A 24,990-nucleotide genomic window follows, 5' to 3' on the forward strand; every position below is an offset into this window, starting at 1 on the left:
CGTGAAGATTTAGGTTGAAGAATGTTATGGACAATGTGTCCCTCCAAAATTCATATGTTGAAGTTTTAATTCCCAAGATGATAGTATTCAAGGTGGGGTCTTTAAGAGGTAATTAGGTTTAGATGAGGTCAGGAGGTGGGGCCCCCATGAGGGTATTATTGCCTTTATAAAAAGAAAAGAGAGACCAGAGTTCTTTCTCTATAAATCTGCAATGTGAGGACACAACCAAAAGGCAAAACCTCTGCAAGCCAGGAAGTGTATAGCCATCAAAAATCAAATCAGCCGGTACCCTGATCTTAGGTGTTAAAGTCACTCATCTACAGTGCTTTGTTTTAGCATCCTGAGCTGACTATGAATAAGAGGGAACAATCCCTTAGAGAAAGTGCCCATACTTTTCTCAGAAGACCTCCTAAAAATTTATATCAGACTAGACATTAATGTAAGTGTACAGGAATAATTAAATGGGCTTTGCAATCAGAGCTTATCTGATTGGAAGAGGGAGTGTGTATACAAGTAACACCAGGGAATGAAAGGAGAGGAAATAGGATTTTAAGGAAGCTTTGTCTAAGAAGCTTTATATAAATGCAAGGTTTCACAAGAACGACACCGCTTTTAAATCTCAGCAATTGTAAAATCAGTGGTTGAGAATCTTCCCCCCCCCACCATTATGGGGAAGGAGAGCAAACAATAAAAGGATTTTTCTCTGAAATCCCTCTGCAATGGCAGGTCATGTTTTAATGTTCAGTGGTCCTCCCACAGTCTGCAGTAGGACAGATGGTTCACATTAATACTGTGAACTTGGAGTTCCCACGGTGGCTCAGTGGTTAACGAATCTGACCAGGAACCATGAGGTTGTGGGTTCGATCCCTGGCCTTGCTTGGTGGGTTAAGGATCCGGTGTTGCTGTGAGCTGCAGTGTAGGTCGCAGACACAGCTTGGATCCCACATTGTTGTGGCTGTGGTGTAGGCAGGTGGCTACATCTCTGATTAGACCCCTAGCCTGGGAACCTCCATATGCCACAGGCGCAGCCCCAGAAAAGACAAAAAAAAAATGCTATGAAATTTATTATGTTTTACTTTACGGGCTGAGAATTTCTAAATCTAAGTGATGAGTCTTATTTACTTACATGGAGAACTAGAGTCAGTTTTCCAGCAAGTACAAAGTAGACTACAATGCCTACTTCGAGAGCTGTGCTATAATGGTACAATCAAATAACAGGTTTGAAAAGTCATTGTGAACTGTAAGGTTATATAATTATATGTGGTGTTATAATTAATAAGGTGTCATCTTAGGTCAAAAACATGAAACAGGTTTCCAAATAGTATAGGAGACACTGGTTCGAATTCTCCTTGTTAGTCCTGTAGCTTCCTTTTGCTTTGCACTTAATGTCTCCTTCCTTCTTTTCTGATTAACAAAGAAATAAGAAACCATGACTTTTGACAATTATTTTTAGCAAGTCACATTAAGATCCTTTTGCATCTATTTCAGAAAAGTGAACTGCACATTTTTGTAAGATACTAGCCAATTAAAATATTTAAAGTTCTCGGGAAAGATCTTTGTTTTGACAAAAGCAGTGGAGACCACACATAACAAACTGACATCACATGAGATGGAATTATCATTGACTTTATTTCTAATCATCTCTATCCTATCAGCGCTTATAGAAAATCCAGAATACCATCTCCTTCTCCAAGTGGTACCAAGGGAGACTCTGGGTCTGCCACCAAAAACAGAGCAAAACCTGTGTTTGACCTCTCAGACATCCGGGGAGAAAAAATAAATATCTTGTAAGAAGAATTTTGAAAAACTCTGATAAAATGTCAATTTTGTGTAACATTATTATGTGTAAAACACAAGAAGACAATAAAACTGCCCTTTCAATGTTAAAGATCAGTATGCATTCTGAAAACTTATCATTTCTTATCTTGGAAAAAACTAAATTTATGCCCACTGTTTCTTACATTAATGATCTTCCATGAGACTGGAGAATGTATGTTTCACATTATAACGTAATTCGTGGTAACTGCATTATATATTATGGTAATGTAGTTTACTTACATAATGAGTAAAATTGGCACCCACTGTCTAGTCCAAATCTGTAATCATCACGTCATTTTTAAACAAAAATTTTCTCTGAATTTCAAATACTTGCCCTTTTATTTTGCAACTCATTAATATATTGAGGAAGCTTATGGGGTAAAATTCCATTATGATGAAAGGCAGTACTTCCACACGGTTTTGTTGTTATAAGCTTATCTTATAATGAATGTTTTATTTGATATCAAATTTCCAGTCAGCAGAATTAGAGTAAAATTTGAATTGATGCCCAGTCTCTCTAATTCATTAGAATTGAGGGGGGAAAAAAAAGAAGAAGAAGAAGCTTTGAACTCAGCGGAAGAAAAAAGGAGAACTTAACAGCCATCGTGTTTGGTGAAGCGGAGAGAGAAAGCTCTTCTTGCCAGTGTTTCCTTCTCATACTCCGAACAGCTTTTCCTATTCCCCCCTCTCTCTTCCTAAGCTTTTCTCTTCCTCTCACTTTTGGGAAGATCCTAAGAATGTAGTTTTCATGAGTGGTTTATATTTACAGGAGGCCTTTGGGTGATGAAATGTAAGTGTCTAAGTTTCAAAGGTGTAAAAGTTGAATTTGGATAATGGAGCATTAAGAAATTATTAGTGAAATATGGGCTTTGACTTCTTTTGTCTCAAATTTTCTGACTTTGGACCCACTTGACTTAACCCTGGTAAGGGTTACCACCCTTATGTTTGGTTTCGGAAATGGCTGTTGCTGTGTTAGGACCGTAGGAATCATCCATGATGTAATTTGATTCATCCTAGAGGGTTCCATTCAATCACATTATTGGAGTTTACTCGGGATTGGCCATCTGCCCATGGTAGAAATAACATGGTTAAAAAGAACATTTCTTCATAATGATGTTTGCTACAAATGCGTTTAAGAGAGAGACATGCACTCTTAATTATTTATGTGCTTATTCAATATTTGGTTGCTCTTTACATACTTTATGACAGGGCTCATACATCTAAAATGATGCTAAGCTAAATGAAGTGCATAAATAGTTTGATATTTGTTTATAGTGTTGTTGAAGATAATGATAATGGATATAGTGATAACAATGATAATGATGATAGCAACAAAAATAAATAAATGGAAAACTGAAACGGGAGGGAGAACTGACTCTTTCCTCAATGACCAGCTTTATAACTAATAGAAAACTTAGCATTATATAGTTCTGTCTAGATTTGAAAACCCAGATTCTATGTGTAAATTTCTCAGTTCATGTTAATTTGTCAGTTACAATGATAATTTTTTTTTCCAAACTGCCACTTCTAATTTCCTTAGTTTGTATAATACTTTTCTAGAGTTGTAAACAAAGTACAAACTGGATGGCTTAAAATAAATTTATTCTCTCACGGTTCAGGAGGCCAAAACTCTTAAAATCTAGACATTACCAGGGTTGATTCTTTCTGTAGACTCTAGGGAGAATTTGTTTCATGTTTCACTTTTAGCTTCTGATGGTTGCCAACAATCTTGGCTTTCCTTGAATTCTGGGCTCACAACTACAATTTCTCTCTCCAGCAACACATGGCTATTCCCCTGTGTCTAGATCTTTATCTTTATAGAGTTTTCTTATATAAACACCAGTCATTTGGGTTTCATTCACATTCAAATACAGTATGGTCTAATATTAGCTAATTACATCTGCAAAGATCCTATTTCCAAAGACCATATTCTGAGGTTCTTGGTGGACATGAATTTAGGAGAGGACATATTCATTGCAGTAGAAATGAATTTTAGATCCTTAGATCCTTTATGTCTCCTCTTTGAAGAAACTACCTAGTTATTAATGATCCTTAAAAAGGTAATTAACTCAACTCAATATTCTAAGCTATAATAACTATACCCTACTAATTTTATGGTTAATATATGAAAGAACTGAAAGAATACTCTTATTTTGATTGTTATTGCTTTGTTTTACTTTATATTCTTAAACACAAATTTATTAATTTATTTTGCTTTTTGGTAAAACTACTTTCTATTAATTTGGTAGACATTAACAAGCTACTATATTCCATTCATATTTCAAGATGCTCTGAAACATATATATAAACTAGATACAGTTTATTGCTTTTAAGATACTTATAATAATAAATGACACCATTTTCTATGTCTAACAAAATAAATACTACTTACAAAAAAAAACAGTTTTGGTGAACTGTTTGGTAAAATAGTTACAATTATATCAATTCCCTGACTATTGATGTGATACCAGTACTAGTGATTAAGACTGTAGCTTTTGGAGTTCCCGTTGTGGCTCAGTGGTTAACGAATCCGACTAAGAACCATGAGTTTGCAGGTTCAATCCCTGGCCTCGCTCAGTGGGTTAAGGATCCGGCATTGCCGTGAGCTGTGGTGCAGGTTGCAGATGTGGCTCAGATCCTGTGTTGCTGTGGCTCTGGTGTAGGCCGGCAGCTATAGCTCTGAGTGGACCCCTAGCCTGGGAACCTCCATATGCCATGGAAGCGGCCCAAGAAATGGCAAAAAAAGACAAAAAAAAAAAAAAAAAAAAAAAAGACTGTAGCTTTCAAAAAATGTCTAGAATATTCAAAAGCTAAATCTCAAAATCACTGTCTTAGCATTTATTCAAAGAAGACATATAGATGACCAGAAGCTTCATTAAAAGATGTTTGACATCACTAATTATTAGGTAAATGCAAATCCAAACTACAATGAAGCACCACTTCACACTGGTCAGAGTAGCCATCAACAAGTCTACACATAACAAATGCTGGAGAGGGTATGGAGAATTCGGTCCTCTCCTACATTATCGGTGGGGATGTAAATGTAATCACTACGAAAAACAGTTTTGAAGTACCTCAGAAAATTAATATAGAACTATCATACGATCCAGCAATCCCACTCCTGGGCATATATCTGGACAAAACTTTCATTCAAAAAGATGCATGTACCCTTATGTTCAATGCGGCACTGTTCACAATAACCAAGACATGGAAACAACCTAATGTTCATTGGCAGATGACTAGATTAGTAAGATGGGGTACATATATACAATGGAAATCTACTCAGCCATAAAAAGAACAAAATCATGCCATTTGCACAACATGAATGCAACTAGAGATTCTGATACTAAGTCAGAGAGAGAAAGAAAAATACCAAATGATATCACTTATATGTGGAATCTAAAATATAGTATAAATGAACCTATCTACGAAACAGAAACAGATTCACAGAGAGATAGCAGATGTGACTGCCAAAAGGGAGGGGAGAGGGAGTGGGATGGACTGGGGGTTTGGGATTAGCAGATGTAAAATATTATATTTAGAATGGATAAACAATAAGGTCCTACTGTATTGCACAAGGAATGCTATCCAATCTCCTAGGATAGACTATGATGGAAAATAATGTAAAAAAATACATATATATACATATGACTCAGCTGTATACATACATATGTATATGACTGAGACACTTTGCTGTATGGCAGAAATTGGTGCAACACTGTAAATAAACTATACTTTAATACAAAAATTTTTAAAAGAATGCCCATATATATATATATGACTGAATCATTGTGCTATACATACAACAGAAATTTGCACACTATAAATCAACTATATTTTAATACAAAAGTTAATTAATTGCCAAATAAGAAAAAAATATTGATCTTAGAAAATCAATGCATACCTACAAATAAGAACACATGTACATGTACACGTTATTTGTAAAAACAATTGATTAGGCTGTTGTGAGTGTATGTGTTCTCCTATGTGCATTTATGTGGAACAAATGCCTATGAGAGCCTTCAGGACCCAGGAACAATGGAAAAAGTCCCAGGCACCTTCCTGTCCAATCCCCAAAAGCTGCATCCGCCCAGTATCATGGGGATGGTCATTGGCTGATGTGCTGTAGGAGTAAGGTCAGTCACTATCCCATCAGAATAGCACATTCCACAAAAGACAAAGCTCCACTGTAGGGATCTTCCAAGCAGCCTTTCTTGGAAATATTCGCTGTATCTTCTGCTCAATCTTTGAGGAGGCAACTAGCTCCTGAGCAGGAAGGAACGTAAATAAGTTAAAGATTAGACTGCTCAAGATGTGTCAGATGGAAGGAGCATTTCAACTACCTTAGGAAGTTTGTAGCTTGATCTGGCTATTGATGGGAATGGGGTGACTACTAAAGGTAGACTCTATTACAGAAAATTCTCAGAACATTGAATTGTGGATGTTCCTCTGGACACCCTCCATCTGCTTGGCTGCTGGGGTTGCAAGTAAGAAGTACTCCACAGGGGAGGGCCAGGGGATACAATGATGGACTGCAGAATAATATTGTTGTATAATGGTAGAGTTCATGGTTAAAAGACCTGAAAGATGTAGTGCTGTGATTTGGGAGATCTAAAAAGTCCTCATGTTTATTGAGAGCCTCTGCTTTGGGATCCCAGTGGTCACTATAGATATCTTGGACCAGGTCTTAAATGTAAAAGAGTATCAGGCAGACAAGGAAAGTGATGATGATGAAATGTCCTCTATCTTGATATCCTTTGTTGTCCAATGAGGATGGGCCCCTTTGTCGACTGGATAAATAGTGCTGGCACAAAGACTCACATCATGTAATAAGAGAAAGGTATATATTCTTGGCAGAAGTTCTTTCTAAAACATCTCAATCCCTTAAAGTGGGTACCTAAGATAAAACTTTTAGGTGCAGCTTCATAAATTCATCAGAGAGCTGAGCAGCAAGGTGGGTAATTGTCAAGGACTGTGAATGTCCCAGATATACACTAAGAGTGCCATCTACCAAGGTAGCCTGCTGTGGTTTCATGAATGCCAGAAAAAGACAGGAATAACCTTGTTCACACAAAGGACATCCTTACTAAGCAATAGCAATAGCCCATTGGAGCAGCATTTTCTTGAACCAATTTCCTAAGCCCTAAATTATGCAAGGTAGTACAAAAGGAGTTAGGTATAACCTGTCCCCCAGAATAAGTTACACTATGGGAGATGAAGTCAGAGTATAGCAAACTTTAAAATTTTGTAATAGGCAGTAAGCATGCCTACCCTTTTCTCTAAGGTACTATGCCTAAATGCCAGGATTGTTTGCTAAAAGACAAATTCAAAAAATATCATCCAGAACAAAGGTAGTCTGTTCAAAAGATGGTTGAAAAGTCAAGAGCTCTATTGAGAATTGTCTCCCTACAGTATAAGTGAGGATTCTGGATTTGAGTGAAATAAATACTTTTTTATGTCAATCATGTGATTTTGGTGAACAAACTTTTCATCTCTGGCACAATTCACACAGGTTAGTATTTTTTATCCTCCTCTGAGGTGTATATGATGATAAAGAATTATGCAGAGTTCCCCTTGTGGCTCAGTGGAAACAAATTCTACTAGTATCCATGAGGATGCTGGTTCGATCCCTGATCTCGCTCATTGGGTTAAAGATCTGGTGTTGCCATGAGCTGTGGTGAAGGTCACAGATGTGGCTCAGAACCCACATTGCTGTGGCTGTGGTGTAGGCTGGTGGCTACAGCTCCAATTCTACCCCTTGCCTGGGAACCTCCATATGCTGCAGGTTTGGCCCTAAAAAGAAAAAAAAGAGGATAATATAGCATGAAGAGCCAATCTAATCAAATTTATTATATGTTTTTAAAATCAAGCAAATAAAGGAGTTCTCTGATGCATTGGTTAAGGATCTGGTGTTTGTCATTGCTGTGGTCCAAGCTGGATCCCTGAAGCTCCAATCTGACTCCTAGCCTGGGAACTTCCATATGCCACATGAGTGGCCCTAAAAAAGAAAAAAAAAGAATTATGCTAGTTATAGATATAGACCTAATTTTTTTGATTTATACAGTCATTTTAGCCCTTTTTGGACACATATTGTACTCAAGATAAAGAGACTCTTAAGCTGTTCATCCTCACTCCAGACTTTTATGTTTGATTCTCCAGAGGAATCAAAGGAGAAATAATAATTTAAGCCTTGTTTATCTAATATCTTTACCATTTCATTGAAACTCATGATTTAAAACCTCATTTATACACTAATAATTCTCATTTTGTATTCCCTGCCTAAATGTCTCTTCATTTGCAACTGCTTACTGAACATCTCCATTAGATCCCTGGTAAACATCTGAGACTCAGCATGACCAATGTAAACATCTCTCTTCTCAAACCCTGAAACTTCCTCTGCCATCTCACAGTTAGGGGTAACTTCGCTTTGTGGGATGTTTGAGTATTTTCTTCCGCACACCACATATTGATCTGTCACCAGAACCAAATGTTATACCCTTGTAATATCTCCAGATTTCAAACACGTGTACTGCTACTACCTTGTTGAGATGTTTGCATTTTCTCACTTCTGCTACTGTAATAGCCTTGAACTGGTCTTTGATTTTGATCTCACCTTCTTACAGTCTGTTTCAACACAGCAATGAAAAGCATCTTTAAATACTGAGTCAGGCCATGTTATTTTACTACTTTACATTCTCCAATAGCTCCAAATCTCACTTGGAGTAAATCCTAAATCTTTACAACATCCTACATGGGTTTACATGATCTCATGATCTCTATTATATTTCTGACCTTATATTTTACAACCATCTTCACTGGCAGCATTACAGATCCAGCTCCGTGAATGTGCCAGGTATGCTGTGATGGGTCCTGTGTACTTGCTAGTCCTCTGCCTTGAAGGCCTTTTCCCTAGATATCCATAAGTATCTCTACAATGCCTTCAGAACTTTGCACATATATCACCTTTCCTAACCATCCTATGAATCATTTAAAAAAATCAACTCTTCCCTCCCTTTGTTACCTATTTCCTTCCATGCTTGTTTTTCTTTTTGCCTTTTTCTCTTTAGCACTTATAATGACTGACATCACATATTTGGTTGAGTATATTAGTATTCTCCTATATCTGGTGTCACCCACTGTAAAAGCCAGTGGATAAAAGCTCTAGCATCCTGTTACTTCAAGTAGATGATTGCAGCAAATAATGTGGATGCCTCTCAGGAGGTACCAGCAGAGGCAATGCAAATCCCCCTTGACTGAAGCAGCCACCTCTATAGGGCCCTTTCATATTAGCTTTTCCTCCTTCCCTGACTCATTCTCCTCACTATTCTGGCTTTCTAGAATGACATCCTATATAAACTACTTGAAACCAGATCTTTATCTCAGGTTTTGCTTTTGTGAGAAAGCAATCTAAAATAACATGATCCTGAATTTTATATTAACTTCTTTAATTCTTTGTTAAAGAACATCACAGACATTTATTTAATGCCTAGAATGACCTTATAGATAGGTCTATTTTTGTCCCAATTTACAAAAGGAAACTGAGGCACAATGTTAATTGGCTTGTTAGTTCCAGTGAAATCATAATTGTCCTTTTTTGGTTTTGGTTTTTTAGCAAAGAATTCAGAAGGCATCATGTAAGAAACTCTTTTTTTAGTATTAAGGCAAACACACTTTCAGGGATCTTGAATCTACACACAACTTGGAGGAAGAATAGGTGTCTGGGAATAAATCTTTTGCTTTCTGGTAAGTGCAGTGTTTCACCCAGCAGGCACAGGAATGGCAAATATGAATTGTCCCAAAGTGGAAACTGGTAAGCATGGTGTTAGAATGCCGATGTTTTATAAACGTATGGCTCTCAGTTTTTTGCTAGGTGATACATTTCCAGCCAGGCGAGGCTCAAGAAAAACAGAAGTAGTACATTCACTTATTAATGTTATAGGTTTCATATACATAGACCTATGGTTTCAAATGGTTCCAGTATAATCTGGAATTCTCAGTTTGGAGTTAAAAAAGGTAATAGGGCATAGTGGAGTAAATGACTGACTCTATCAGTTCATCTTGAAGAAAAGTTTTGAGCATTTCCCCAATTGGTGTTAAAAATATCAGCGTTCTTTTACAGCTAAAAGGTAAATATTTCATAGAAGAGTATGCCACTGAGCCTCACTCACTGGAGTTTGCAGACTCAGTAGTGGGTTCCCCGTGGCACTTTATGACCGATCACAGAGAGTTTTATGCCTTCCCACTTTACCTAATTTAGAGCAGTGATTCTAAGTGATTGCTTTGGCCAAAGAAATGTGAATGAAAGCTTCAAGACTCGACATATGTTTCATCACACTCTCGTTGTCATCACTCAAGACAAGCAGAAATGTTGCAGAAAGAGGCTGCTCCGTTGGTCTGGTGTCTAGAGTGAGGCCCATGAAAAGCACAAGTGGATGCAACATGATGGATATGTAACAAAGAAAAAAAAAATCCTTTTATAGTTCTTAGCTATAGAGATGTCTTTGGTTGTTTGATACCACTGCAGCAAAACTTGTTCTCTTCTCACTTACAGATCTTATAATTTACTTAGCTATATATTTACTATTTGTCTCTACATGAACAAAACTCCATGATGTAGGGAACTTTGCTTTTCTATCCCCTACTCAATATCCTCTACCTAGAACAGTCCAAGACAAGGGGCATATTTAAAGTTACATTGAAGCCTCTCTATCTCACTGCCCCTCAGAAATCAGAAAGACAAATACCATATGATATCACTTATATGTGGAAATTAAAATATGGCACAAATGAACCTGTCTAAAAAACAGAAACAGACTCACAGACATTGAGTACAGACTTGTGGTTGCCAAGGTGGAGGGGGAGGAAGTGGGATGGACTGGGAGTTTGGGGTTAGCAGATGCAAACTATTACATTTAGAATGGATAAGCAATGAGGTACTACTGTATAGCACAGGGAACTATGTCCAATCTTTTGGGATAAAACTTAAAGCAAGATAATATAAGAAAAATGTACATATATGTATGATTGGTTCACTATGCTGTGCAGCAGAAATTGGCACACCACTGTAAATCAACTAACTATACTTTAAAAACTTAATAAGTTTTAAAAAAAGAAATTTGGTCACATATCTCCTCTAACTCAGAGGTTTTCAATCACTGAAACCCTAACCCAGTTAGGGTTGCCAGATAAAATACAAGATGCCCATCTACCCAGAGAATTCCACGACTCGCAAAGACACGTACTCCAATGTTCATTGCAGCACTATTTACAATAGCCAAAACATGGAAACAACCTAAATGTCCATCGACAGAGGAGTGGATCAAGAAGATGTGGTATATATACACAATGGAGTATTACTCAGCCATTAAAAAGAATGAAATACCAGCATTTTTTGCAACATGGATGGACCTAGAAACTATCATGCTAAGTGAAGTCAGACATACAATGAGACACCAACATCAAATGCTTTCACTGACATGTAGAATCTGAAAAAAGACAGACTGAACTTCTTCGCAGAACAGATGCCGACTCACAGACATTGAAAAACTTATGGTCTCCGGAGGAGACAGTTTGGGGGGCTTGGGGGATGTGCTTGGGCTGTGGGATGAAAATCCTGTGAAATCAGATTGTTATGATCATTATACAAATACGGATATGATAAATTCATTTGAGTAATTAAAAAAATAAATAAAATAAAAATTATTCTGACAAAAGAAAAATACAAGATGCCAAATTAGTTTGAATTTTAGATAAACAATAAATAATATAGGATATAACTAAAGCAAAAATATGTTTTTGTCCGAAATTCTAATTTAACTAGTATCCTACATTTTTATGTGCCCTAGTGTTTATCTTTATTTATTAAATGTGGCAGTCCTACCCCGAGGTGACATTTGTCAATATCTGGAGACATATGACAATGCCTATACAAAAATAATTAATTGGCCCACAGTATCAGTCATGCTGGGGGAGCAAAACCCCATGATCTGGACTACTTTCCTGTGCCTTTCAATACATCTGATTTATTGCACTGTCTTTTGCTATTTGTCCTAAAACAACTCATTCCAAAACGCTCTTGTTTCCCTTCCAGAATTTTTTTAACTCAATGAATTTTATTACATTCATAGTTTACAATGACCATCACAACCCAATTTTATAGTATTTCTCTCCCAAACCCCCAGCCTCCCCACCCCCCAACCTGTCTCCTCTGAAAACTGTGTTTTTAAAAAGATACTGTGAGTCAGTATCTGTTCTGCAAAGAAGTTCACTGTGTTCTTTTTTTTAGATTCCACATGTAAGTGATAGCATATGACGTTGGTGTCTCACTGTCTGTCTCGCTTCACTTAGCATGATAATTTCTAGGTCCATCCATGTTACTGCAAATGCCATTATTTCTCTCCTTTTAATGGCTGAGTAATATTCCATTGTGTATATGTATCACATCCTCTTTATATACACCTCTGCTGATGGACATTTAGGTTGTTTCCATGTCTTGGCTATTGTATATAATGCTGTAATGAATACTGGAGTACATGTATTTTTTTGAGTCATGGTTTTCTCTGGATAGGTGCCCAAGAGTGGGATTCCCTTTCACAATTTTATTTGTCCGTATCATTCCAATATTTCTCTTAGTCTTTCCGTAAGTGTCTATAAATGGCATAGAATCAAAGCCCCCAAGTTCCTAAGATATCTGAAGACAAACAAACAAACAAATAAATCTGTTTTTCTTTATATCTAAAGTATCTAAAATGGTAGCTGTGTGCACAAATGTTTGATGTGTGTTGAGGGAGCGAGTAAATAAATAAGGACAACCCTAGGCAGATATGTGAATTATAGTGCAGTACTACTTTTCTTCTAGGTCTGCCTAGCCATTCATTGTCAGGCTACTTCTTGCAGCCTTAGGAATGCAGTTATACATTCTTTTGCTTGTTTTTTTGCTTTTTAGGTTCATACCTGTGTGATATGGAAGCTCCCAGGCAAGGGGTTGAATCAGAACTACAGCGGCCAGCCTATGCCACAGCCACAGCAACGCGAGATCTGAGCCACATCTGTGATCTACACCACAGGTCATGGCAATGCCAGATACCTGACCCATTGCTCAAGGCAAACCCACATTCTCATGGACACTAGTCGGATTCTTTTCCGCTGCGCTTCAACAGGAACTCAGGAATGCAGTTATTCTAGTGCCAGTTGAAATCATCTATATGTAGACAGTTTTTTGCACTTTTAAATTTACCTGGTCTATTGTCTTCCCCAGATAGAAAAACAAGTATTATATTTCTAACTGGGAGATAACAAGGAGAGAAGTAATGAGAGAAATTCCGATTATGGGACCTTGCAAAAATTATTTCCAATATGAATTTTAACTGAATAAAAAACTTAATTTAAATTCATGCAATGTTTTTATTAAGCAAAGGATTATTTTTAAAATTAATACTGCATTTTTAATCTCTAATCCCACAACATTGCTGATTTATTTTGAGGGGGGAGGTAGTAGGGAAGGGTCTGGCTTTTGGCCATTTTAATACCATTCCTGAGATGTATTTTTTCTGAGATGAAGCCAAAAATAGTTAAGAGTCTCTTCAGAGAATTTTGAGCTAGATCAGCTACAAAACTCACTCTGATTTAAATAAAAGATTTAAATCTATGCATACATATAATCATATATATATATATACATATATATATATATGGTTGGTATATCTGCTTTACGTATGTACACACTATGTATTTTATGCTGCTTCTCAGCAAATATTACAAATATGTGCCTGCTACATCTTTTTTTATAAAAATTAATAAGAATAATATGAGCACAAATGCAAGTACTTTTTTAAAAACAAATATTTTATGGGCATTTTACTATTACTAACACTACCACCAGAAATGTATAAATTAAATTCCTTGGTGGAAAGACAGAGATAGAAAAAGAAATGTGAATATATGCAAAATAAAGATATTTTGGAAGGAAACCAACAGATACTAATATATTCTTATTCCTTTCAAAACTGAAGCATAACCACCTAGATGAAATGGAAATTTAAGCGAATAACAACAAAGTTCTATTGTATAGCACAGAAAACTATATCCAATTTCCTGGGATAGACCTTAATAGAAAAGAATATTAAAAAGGATATATGTATATGTGTGTGTGGTATGTGTGTATACACACATACCACACACACCACACACACACACACACACACACACACACACCTGAGTCATTTTGCTGTACAGCAGAAATTGGCACAACATTGTGAATTAACTATACTTTAATAAAATAGTTAAGTACTTTCTTAATTGTCAAAAAAACTGATGTATATAACAAAACAAAATTTTAATTATAGTTTTATAACCACCCATATTTTCCACAAAAAAAGTATATCAATCCAACTACTACACTGTCAATTTCAGTGCAATTTTCCATTTTGTTTCTCTTGAAATGCTTTAGTGGGCTTAATTGGAATTTTGCTTCCCTGGGAAATAAGTTTCTTTTTTCTCTAGTCAATCCTGGTTAACTTTTTCTTTAAATATATAAAGAACAGTTACTGGTGAAAGCTGAATTCAGTCAGACTTTGTGACTAATAAATGATAAAATCCTATTCACTTTTTATCTTCATAGTAAATTAAATCAGTTATTTTTTCTCTAGAAAAAAAAATGTATCAAAGGTCATAATTTCCCATAACTAAAACAAAAGAAGACTTCTGCTTTGGTAAAGATATGCTGAGAGAGGCATACTTTTCCTTATTCCTCCTGCAAGTACAAATAAAAAACCTAGACATAGATTTTTTGCTATATATACAGCAAACGTGGGAAAACACTGAATGGTGGAGAGAAGATAATTCAGTCAAGGAACTTGGAACCAAATAACTTGTTCACGTGTTCAATGGGTTCTAGAATCCAGACTAGGAACTAATAAAACTGAAAACCGGGAAGCAGCAACAGAAAAACAAAGCCCTGAGAAAAACCGGTAAAAGGGACCAGGAAAGGGGCAATCTAGTAAAATGGACAACTTTTGGTCAATTAACTAAAATAGGGGGGCAAATTAATTCCAAATCAAAAAGAAGAAAAGAAATCATGATGATAAAGACAAAAGCAAGAGATCAATGAAATTGAAAACAGAAAAAAATAGAGTGAAACAAAGATAAAGTCTATTGAAAAGATCAATAAAATTGACCAACTTTAAGAAAGACTGATTTTAAAAAAAGAGAGAAAAAACAAATTATCAACAGTAGAATTTTTTTAAAGGGGAAAATTACTAAAGATCCTATGGATATCAAAAGGTTAATAAAGGAATAAAGCAAAAAAAGTCTACACACATAAATTTGACAGCTTAATAGGCTATTTCATTGAAAAACACAGAGTACCACAATTTTGACCCAATATTAAATAGATGATTTGTAGGGCCCTAGAGCAAAGAAAATAAATATCCATGTCCATATGGTTACTGGAAAATCCTTTAAAAAGAATTAACATCAATTCTATATTATCTCTTGCAGAAAAAAAGGGAAACCATCCTAATCATTTTATTATGCTAGTATTATCCTGATACTTAAAAAAGACCTAGATAGTAAAAAAAAAAAAAAAAAAAAAAGTCAAAAACTGTAGACCAATAAAACCAATATTCCTCACGAACATAGATGCAGAAATCCTTAACAAAATATCAGCAAATAGAATTCATCAATATATAAAAAGTCATTTACTACCCACATGAGATTTATCCCTCAAGAATAATATAAGATTGGGTCAATGTTCAAAAATCAACCAATCCATAGCCATCATATTAACATGTTTAAAAAGGAAAAACACATGATCATGTTAATTGATACTGAAAAAGCATTTATCAAAATTTAATACATTTATTATTTTTTTTAAATCTTAGCAAACCAGGAATAGAGGAAACATTCTGAACTTCGTAAAAAACACCTACAAAGCACCACAACTGATATTTTATTTAGTGATAAAACTACATGTTTATACTTTTAGAGCAACACAATATGTCTACTATCACCATTCAGTGAAATACCATGTTAGAATTTCTAGCTGGTTCAATAAGACAAGAAAATAAAAGGAACACTGATGAGAAGGAAGAAAAGAAATTATATTCCAATTTGCAAGTAACATAGGAATCTATAGAGGAGAGAAAATGAAGGGAAAAAACAAGGAAAGGAAGGGAGAGAAGGAGGGGGAAAGGAGAGGAAAGGCAGATGCATAAATGAGCTCAGCAAAGTCAAAGGATACAAGATAAGTATATACAAACAATATAACATTTTTTTTTCTAAGTAAAGACTTAAAGAGTTTGTTAATATGAGCTGTATGGCATAGTGGAGAAAATTTTTTTTTCCAAACTGCAACACCTGAATTCAAAATCGGTTTCTACTCTTATTTAGGTCTTAAATTCCCATGAATTTCATTTTTATATATTAGCAATGAGTTCATGAAAACCAAAATTAAAAATGCAGTAACACAGTCACTCGCATGCCCAACAAAACACTAGAACTTAGGATACATAAAGAACTCTCTAAACTGTAAGAGTAAACAAACCAATTTAAATATGAATAAAAGACATGAAAAGTTTAACAAAGAATATGTATAGATGATGGCAAGTGAGCACATGAAAAGATATTCAACTTCAGTAGCCATGAGTGAAATGCAAATAGAGCCACACATGAGATATTAGTATATAATTATCAGAATTACTAAAAACAAAAAATACTGACAATATTACATGTTGGATAAGGCATAAAGAAACTGGATCATCCATTGCCAATAGGAAGGTAAAATGTTATAGCCACTATGGAAAAAAAGAGTTTGGAAGTTTCTTAAAAACAAAACAAAGCAAAAAATAACCAAACCAACCTAACAAGAAGACAACAAAAAATTAAACATTCACATACCATTTGATACAGCAATTGCACACCTATGCATTTGTCCCAAGGGAATGAAAAGTTTCATACATACAAAAACCTGTTTGTAAGTGTTTACAGCAGCTTTATTCCTGATAGCCAAAACCCAGAAAAAAACCTAGATGTTATTCAGTAGTAGATAGTTCAAAAACAAAAACAAAAAAACAAAAAACCTAGCACATCCATACCATGGAAAAACACCCAGCCATAAAAAGAAACAAACTACTGATGCACACATAGAATCATGATGATTGAAAAAAGAAAATTTTGAAAGATTACATATTGTATAGTCCTATTTATATAGCATTATTGAAATAAATTCTAGAAATAGGAGGCCATATTAGTGGCTAAACTAGATGGTTGATAGGAATTTGATTGTATCTTCTGTTATAATATATATTAAAGATTTTGGGAAGTTCCCATTATGGCTCAGTGGAAATGAACCTGACCAGTACCCATGAGGATGCAGGTTCAACCCCTGGCCTCATTCAGTGGGTTAAGGATCTAGTGTTGCCATGAGCTCTGGTGTAGTTCGCAGCTACGGTACCAATCTTGCGTTGCTGTGGCTGAGTCGTACGTAGGCCAGCGGCTACAGCTCCGATTCAACCACTAGCCTGGGAACCTTCATATGCCCTAGGTGCAGTCCTAAAAAGGCCAAAAAATATTGGGGATTTCTTTTTAAAATTTCTTCTCTCTTCTTTTAAACCAATCACATTTTTTAACCACAGTTTTGAGGTAGGACTGACAATTTAAAATTGTATATGTTCAAGGTATACAATATGATATTTTGATATATTAGTACATTGTGTAGTAATTATCAAAATCCAGCTAATTGTCATATCTTTCTTTTTTGTAAGGAATATATTAGAAATATATGTATACAATAAATACATTAAGTCTTAGAACTTATTCATAAGATTTTACTTACATACAATGGAATGTCACTGAAATGAGCCTTAAGATTTTAAGGCCTGTTTAAGAACACTTTTTCAAATGTGAAACTATTCAATAGAGAGGGTTAAACTAAATTTTGCATAACTTATACTTTTGTCAATGATAACACCACAATCTGAATATGCCAAACTTAGCTTTGCAGTACCTCACTAAGGATTTTCCACCTTTTTCAATGAATTGCTGCTTGTTAAGTTGGAAAAAGAGGAAATAAATTGTAAACAATCAATGCAATAAAAACGAGAAGGAAAGCACCAATGTGAGAAGATGACTTTTGTCTCATAGAACTGACCTTTTCTCAGAAATATGCAGCCAAGGTCTCAGTAAATCTCATGCAGATACATCCCATTTGGACAACATGTGTATTCTGGAAGCAAGAAAGTGATGCTGTAATTAGGCATATATATACACACACATATGCATATGTGAGTAAAGCGTTTAAATAACATGTATGTATCTCGAGGACTCCAGCAATTAAAACAAAATGAAAGAGTTTGTCTCCTGGTCAAAAAAACCTATCTGAAATTTTTAAGGCCCAAACATAAGCCATTATAAGGCCTTTACCTGGCCATAAGAGGAAAGTTGCCCCACCCTGACTCAGGATTTAAAGCATAGCCAGCGTGTTGTAGTCTCTAAAGGGAGTTGCAATTACAGCCCCAGGCCCTCTTGGCCAGCCATGCTCTTATAAATATCTACAGCCTTAGTCCAACCACCTTCATTAAGAGACTTTTTTATTAGATCCTTTGGCCAAAGCCTTCCTCAGGAGCCTCCATGGAGACTGTTATTGGGAGGACAGGGAAACCTGGAAGACACTTTTCTTCTGAGTCGTCAATATACTCAGTACTTTTTGACTGATTTATCTGACCCTGGACCTAAATTCTTCCCCTGTTCCATCCCCCCCCCCCGATGGATTGCTATGAATGCTGTTCCATGGGAAGAAATAGAATAGAGGTGTTTAGCCTCTTGCTTATAGTATCACAGTAAGTGATTAAAGGCTCAACTATTACTTTATTTGGCTTGTTTTAATTGGCTACTTTCAACCTGGCAGGCTGCTCTCTCTCAGATAAACTGAGCTCCTGACAGACCATTTTATTTCAGTCAGGTTTTTTCTCTATCCAGTTTAACATAAACTATAAATGTCTGAGTTTTACTGTTTTAAATTGATTTAAAATATATTTTAATCCTCTAGCTCCAACATAGGTTATACTTTATTACTTGACTTATTACCATAATAAATAAGTCATTTTCTACCTCCATCATTATGACGCTATAATATGCCATCTTTATTATTTCTAATACATAGTAGAACCTTTTAGAATATTGGCTTTGAAGTGAATAGGTGCCAAATTTTAATAAGAATTATATGCAAACCCCATCTAGAAAATCATAAAGAGGATGAATATCATTTTTATATATTAATCCCAATTTCTTTTTTTGGGATAGCTGCCTGACTGTTAGAAATTTGTTTAAGAAAATCTCAAGTACATTACACTAAACACTTTGGGACATTATAAAAGGGCATTAGGTATTGCATGGAATATTAAGAAAATTTTATTTGCTATTTTTTTAGACCAGAAAATGTGATTAAGTCAAATTTGGGGTTCATATTATATGTACTATATGCTTATTTATCTAAGGATAGATGATTTTCTCTTCACTGCTCTAAGTTAGGAGGATTAGGTCTTTCAAATATATGACTAATATGATTAGAAATTATAATATTCCCTAATATTATGTCTTTCAATAAAAGTTATCTCAGTTCCCAATACTTAATATAATGCCTGGTACAATGTAGATATTTAATAAATATGGATTGAATAAAATAATTTAAAATAAATGGATTTATGAGCTGATTACATCTCACTAGAGACCCAAAGTAAACAGTTAAGGTAGATGTGGGAATCTTGGAATCTGCAAGAAAACTCAAAAAACTAAACTGTACTTCTGACATTGATGTTCTAAGTCCTTTGCAATTTTGCTCCAACTAGTTTTAACATCACAGTGTCTTATTACACAATTAGCGTTTTCTATAGAAAAAGCTCTCAAACAAGGATGGAACAAATTTTGACTGTGATGGAGGTCAGGGCTCTTACTGAACTTTACCAGTTGAAGAAGACTCTAGATGGGTATACTAGAAGTTAAAACAATGTATTTCACACCCATCCTTAAGTAGAAAGGTAAATAACAAAGGTAATACTTTAAGAAAGCATTATTTTTTCTGCTAGGGCATTATTATTGCTTAAAAATCTTGATGAGAAAATTAACTCATTTCATCTACATTCCTGATACCTGCACGGTGTGGTTAAAATGATGTGACATAACTTAAAGCCTTATCTATAACACAAAGGAGATAGGAAAGTCCAATAAAATTTAGAAAATGTAGTAATCATATATTTCTTAAAATATTGCTTATGCTTATGTAATAATGAACACATGTATGAACATAAGCAAACATTTTTCTTACTACTGATATAAGTCAAGGCTATTATTCATTCAAAACAGTATATTCCCAATATAAGATTCCATATAAATGTATAGCATATATCTCATAACCCCTGGGTTACTAACATTTTAGATAAAGAAAGAAATGATAAACAGAAAGATATTTAAAATATAATAAAAAGTTAGAAACATGGAATTAAGTATCGTTCTTCTTAATCCTCAGTGGTATTTATTTGTTCATTCGCAAGCACAAGATTTCCCTGGAGTGAAATCCCAAACTGGCCCCCATACAAGAAGGGCAAAGAGAGACCTAAGAAAGAGTCAGACCACTCCAGATTAGTAGGTGGCAGTGTAAGCAAGGGAACTTACATAGAAGGCTTGTCTTGCATGACCACAAGATGAGCAGATCTCTGTACCAGTCTTCCCGAATCTTAAAATCTCATATAGAGGCCTTAACAAGGTTCAGGCAGGTATACAATCCAGAGGGTCTCAACAACACATTATTCCCTCAAGACTCTGTTCTCAAAACAGCTGCTAGTGTGGGACTAGAAGGTGAAATGTACATTCCAAGGACAGGGGATGGAAGTGGGGAGACTCCAAATGCCCTCGTCCAGCTCTAGGGTCAACCAGTGGTCACATCCTCTCAATGACCTCTTACAACATTGAATTCCTAAGCAGCTACCTAGCTTCCTAATAGAGAGCTTTCTAGGGAATTATTGTTAATTACAACAACAACAACACAAAAGCTTTTAAAAGTCAATGTAATACAGGTATTTAATAAATATTAATTGGAAAGCAAAGTTTTAGAAGCTTTTAGCTGAAAACACTTCAAAATGTTTAAACCAATCTTCTAAAATAACTGTTTTCTAAACCAGCTTCAAACTCTGCCTTCCAATATTTTTGACTAATATCTAAAATTCAAAAGTTCTGTGAGCTCTCATCCCAGAAAGAAATTATCATAACTCAGGATGAGTAATATGAACAAACACAAGAAACCTAAATTCAACACCTAGAAGAGAGCATTATTCTATATTATGGCTATCGCCACATGTTCCACCCTGTTTGGTTTTGGTTCTAAGTTTCAATACCCGGAGGGCACCATAATATAGATGTCCATCAACAATTGAGAAATGCATCTTATATAAAAATAGGATAAAATAACATACAGGTAGGCAGCATAGGCATACTCACAGATATAATGCATATAGTGAACACTGCATAATGCATAACGGGTTTCTCATTACATTTGTGGAACTTGAAAATTGTCTTTAGTATAGTCAGAGGTGACTTAAAGTACTTTTGCAATGAGGAAGGACTAAGAAAATAGATGATGTGTGGCTATATAGATAGAGATACAACTAATCCATCCTAAATATCTCATCCATCCATTTTATGTGATGTGGTTACAGAAGGACAGAGGAGGGATAGATGATGTTTTTCTTCTATAAATTGTAGAAAATATTAAATTCTGCTGTTCTTGTTTGAACTTGCTGCAGGTTCACTTTAAGTACAGTCTTTATAAATTTTAAATTTGAGACAATATGTCTCCATGAATATCATTTGCAAGATTCATGCATCAAGCAGCTATTAATCCCAGTAATGGATTCTCTTTCTTCTGACACAGCTCTTCAGCTTTGCCATCTCTCTCTGACCTTCTCTGAAAGCAATCTAACCACTATCTTAATATGAAAATTGTAATTTTTTCAATTGGTTAGAAGAAAAATGGCTGTGTTGTTTTACTCAGATGAAAACTTACTAGCATTTCATCTTATGGCAACTTCCCTAGGTTTTCAGTTCTGTAACCTTACGTGTGATAATATGTAGATCAGCACGATTATAAAAATAATAGCTAACTTTTATCAAGTGTTTATTCTATGAAGGTGTCTTTGTCCATAACACTCAATCTGCATTTTATAATTTTTTAAAGTGCAAAATATAGAATATTTGGCAGAAGTTTTAGTTTTGAGAGTATTGTGGTTACAAAAAACAAATGAGGAAAAAAATAAAGATGAGAGAAAATTAATTTCAATATTCAGGTTAAGATTTTTCTATTTATCCTTGAAATAACCTACAGTCCAGGTTGGAGTGTACATTTCTGATCCAAAAGCACACTGATTGGAGTTGAACACATTAGAATATTAGTTAAGGTTGACAAGTTGCAGTTCATAGAAACATTCTGCTGTGTAAGAAAATAAAGTGAATGCTTTATAAGAAAAAGTGTATTTATTACAAAAATCAAGATTTGAAGAAACATCAGAAACCTAAGAAATACTGTCTATTTTTTCAGTTTTTCATCTTGATTTATTTCTTGGTATCTGCTAAATTGCTCCTATCTCTGTTCATGAGCTTCTTCTGCCTCCCCACATTCTTCTCAGGATTTGGTAATCTTCATTGTCAAAATTTGCCAGTTGGAGTTCCCGTCATGGCACAGTGGTTAATGAATCTGACTAGGAATCTGACTATGAGGGTGAGGGTTCGGTCCTTGCCCTTGCTCAGTGGGTTAAGGATCTGGCGTTGCCGTGAGCTGTGGTGTAGGTCGCAGCCGTGGCTCGGATCCCACGTTGCTGTGGCTCTGGCGTAGGCTGGCGGCTACAGCTCTGATTCAACCCCTAGCCTGGGAACCTCCATATGCCGCGGGAGTGGCTCTAGAAAAGGCAAAAAGACAAAAAAAAAAAAAAAATTGCCAGTTACTATTCTCGTTCAAAACAAAATTAGATGCTTGTCTCTCATATCTTAGTCTCAATTCTGTTGAGTAAGATAAAGAGAGAAGTAGAGAGGAATTGATTCTAACCTGGTATACACTTTCGGTATAATTAGATATGGCTAAAGAAAGTTACACAAGGACACTGCTCTTATTGATGGCTGTAGGGGAGGGAAAAGCACATTACAAAGTTGAGATACCTAAGGAGTAGGAGCTGAGAAAACTGTTAAGAGCCCTCAGGATGAGCACATGCAGACCTCTGCATTTAAGGGGTAACAGCAAGTACACGGAGAAATGAAAATGGAGAAAGAATGACCAAAAAGATATAATCAAGAAAGAGCAACAGGAACATCAATGAGGAGAGAGTTTCCAAAGACCAAGGTGATGGCAATGACACCAATCTAAAATGAAAAGAAGTCAGTAAATAGCAAACATCAGTAAAGTTAGTGATTGAGGTCTCAGTGGAACCAGGTGGTAGAGTTGTTGGATTGATATGTTTAGGAAGTGAATGCCAATAAGAGGAGTGCAAGCAGTGAAGAGAACACAGCCTAATGAATTTGCGGCAGTTTAATAAAAATTTATATATCAAAAATTTTATCACTATTCATATCTTTTACAACTATGCTCCTTTAACTGGATAGAGGCGAGAAAAATAGCACTGCTAGTCTAGAGTAAGCTGATAAGAAGAACACAACAAAATTGGGTGTTTATTTTTACTGTCTTTTTTTTGAAAGTCTGATTTTAAAAACAACAGATTTTGCTGAATATCACTTAAATACTTTAAAATTACAGATTATTTTACCTTTCACTGTATGTTATGCTTTTATATATATATACTCAGTCATCAAAATTGTGATCTGATTATAATCAATTTCTTATTTACTGATAACTGAATACAAGTAAATCAAAATAACTTGCTCAGGTTACTTGATAGAGAGCCAACTCAAATCTCTTCAGTCATATTTCAATTTCCTTCTTTAAGACAAAAAATAAAAATAATTTCAAGCAACAAATATATTAATGAATTTGTGATGAGCAATCTCTTCAAACACACTGCAAATGGAAACATAGCATGCTACCCTGATCATTAAATTTAGTTCTAATGGAAAGAACATGAGATTGGAATTCAAACAGAACTGAACATCATGACTTTGCGCCTGCATGGCCTCAAAGCATTCTATGCCCATCAACTTCACTTTATTCATCCATAAAATAGAATCCCATTATCTCCCAAGATTTGCAACAGAAAGCCTGCAACACTACATACATACTGTTGAATTGAAAAGAAGCACTTGTCATCAAAACAGTAAGGTTTCTTGCAGGCAACACTCTCAAGTATCAATGATGCTAAGAAAAAATTTGAAAAATTAGGAAGATGAAAATGCAAAGACAATATAGAGTGAAACTTACACATCTTTTAATTACTATAATTTATACTCTGTTGCAGGTGATTTGCTAAATAAGGTGCAGGTGTTGGCTTTAATATAGCCAAAAAAACAAGAGTTAATGATATGTCCCTGCGTGTGTGTTGAAAGTAATCTACAAGCATTGTGGAATGAGCCAAGTCTTTCACAAGTGGTTAAAGAAAGGAAATAAAAGTTCATCCTAGTGCTCTGGAGACACACTGCAGCAAAAATAATCAAGACAGTAATATCAACATGGGTTTTAAAAAGTCACCTAGAATCTACACAATTTATCAAAAGTCACAGCTGTGAAACCTCATTGTTATTTAATGCTCCAATGTCTTAATTTCATTTACCTGCAAAATGATTCCACTCCCCTTTTCTCACAGACTTTGAGAAACTTAATTCCCTGAAAAATGCTTTGGAAACCTGTAATAATGATGATGAACTGGCAGCCAGTATCATAAAGGAATAAATATTTTGAAGCTGGAATGACTAGAATGAATAGAGAATGAAATTTGAGGTTGGCTATGAGATATAATACAAAACATAAATATTACTGTTTTGAGTAAGTACAAATATGAATTAAATTTCTCATTACAGCACTACAATTGCACATAATTGTTACCGGGTTCAATGGTATTTCACTTCTGTACATCTGTTTGATGTAGCTTAAATATATTTTTCTACTCAATTGACTTTTCATGATCATTTCTTTTCTCTAATGCCATCATGGGAAACAGACGCAAGTTAGGGGTGACTTTGCACACT

At 35.2% G+C, this 24,990-nt stretch overlaps 1 long non-coding RNA gene across 1 annotated transcript in view; it reads right to left on the bottom strand.

The window, feature by feature from the left end:
- The window catches only part of LOC110260236, a 911,564-nt gene that overhangs the window by 712,015 nt on the left and 174,559 nt on the right, over positions 1-24,990 (bottom strand). The window contains exon 2 of the long non-coding RNA XR_002343153.1: positions 17,966-18,040. This is a non-coding gene — a long non-coding RNA (uncharacterized LOC110260236). The remainder of the gene's footprint in view (positions 1-17,965; positions 18,041-24,990) is intronic.

The sequence above is a fragment of the Sus scrofa genome, chromosome 4, assembly GCF_000003025.6.
Source record: "Sus scrofa isolate TJ Tabasco breed Duroc chromosome 4, Sscrofa11.1, whole genome shotgun sequence".
Taxonomy (NCBI): Eukaryota; Metazoa; Chordata; class Mammalia; order Artiodactyla; family Suidae; genus Sus; species Sus scrofa.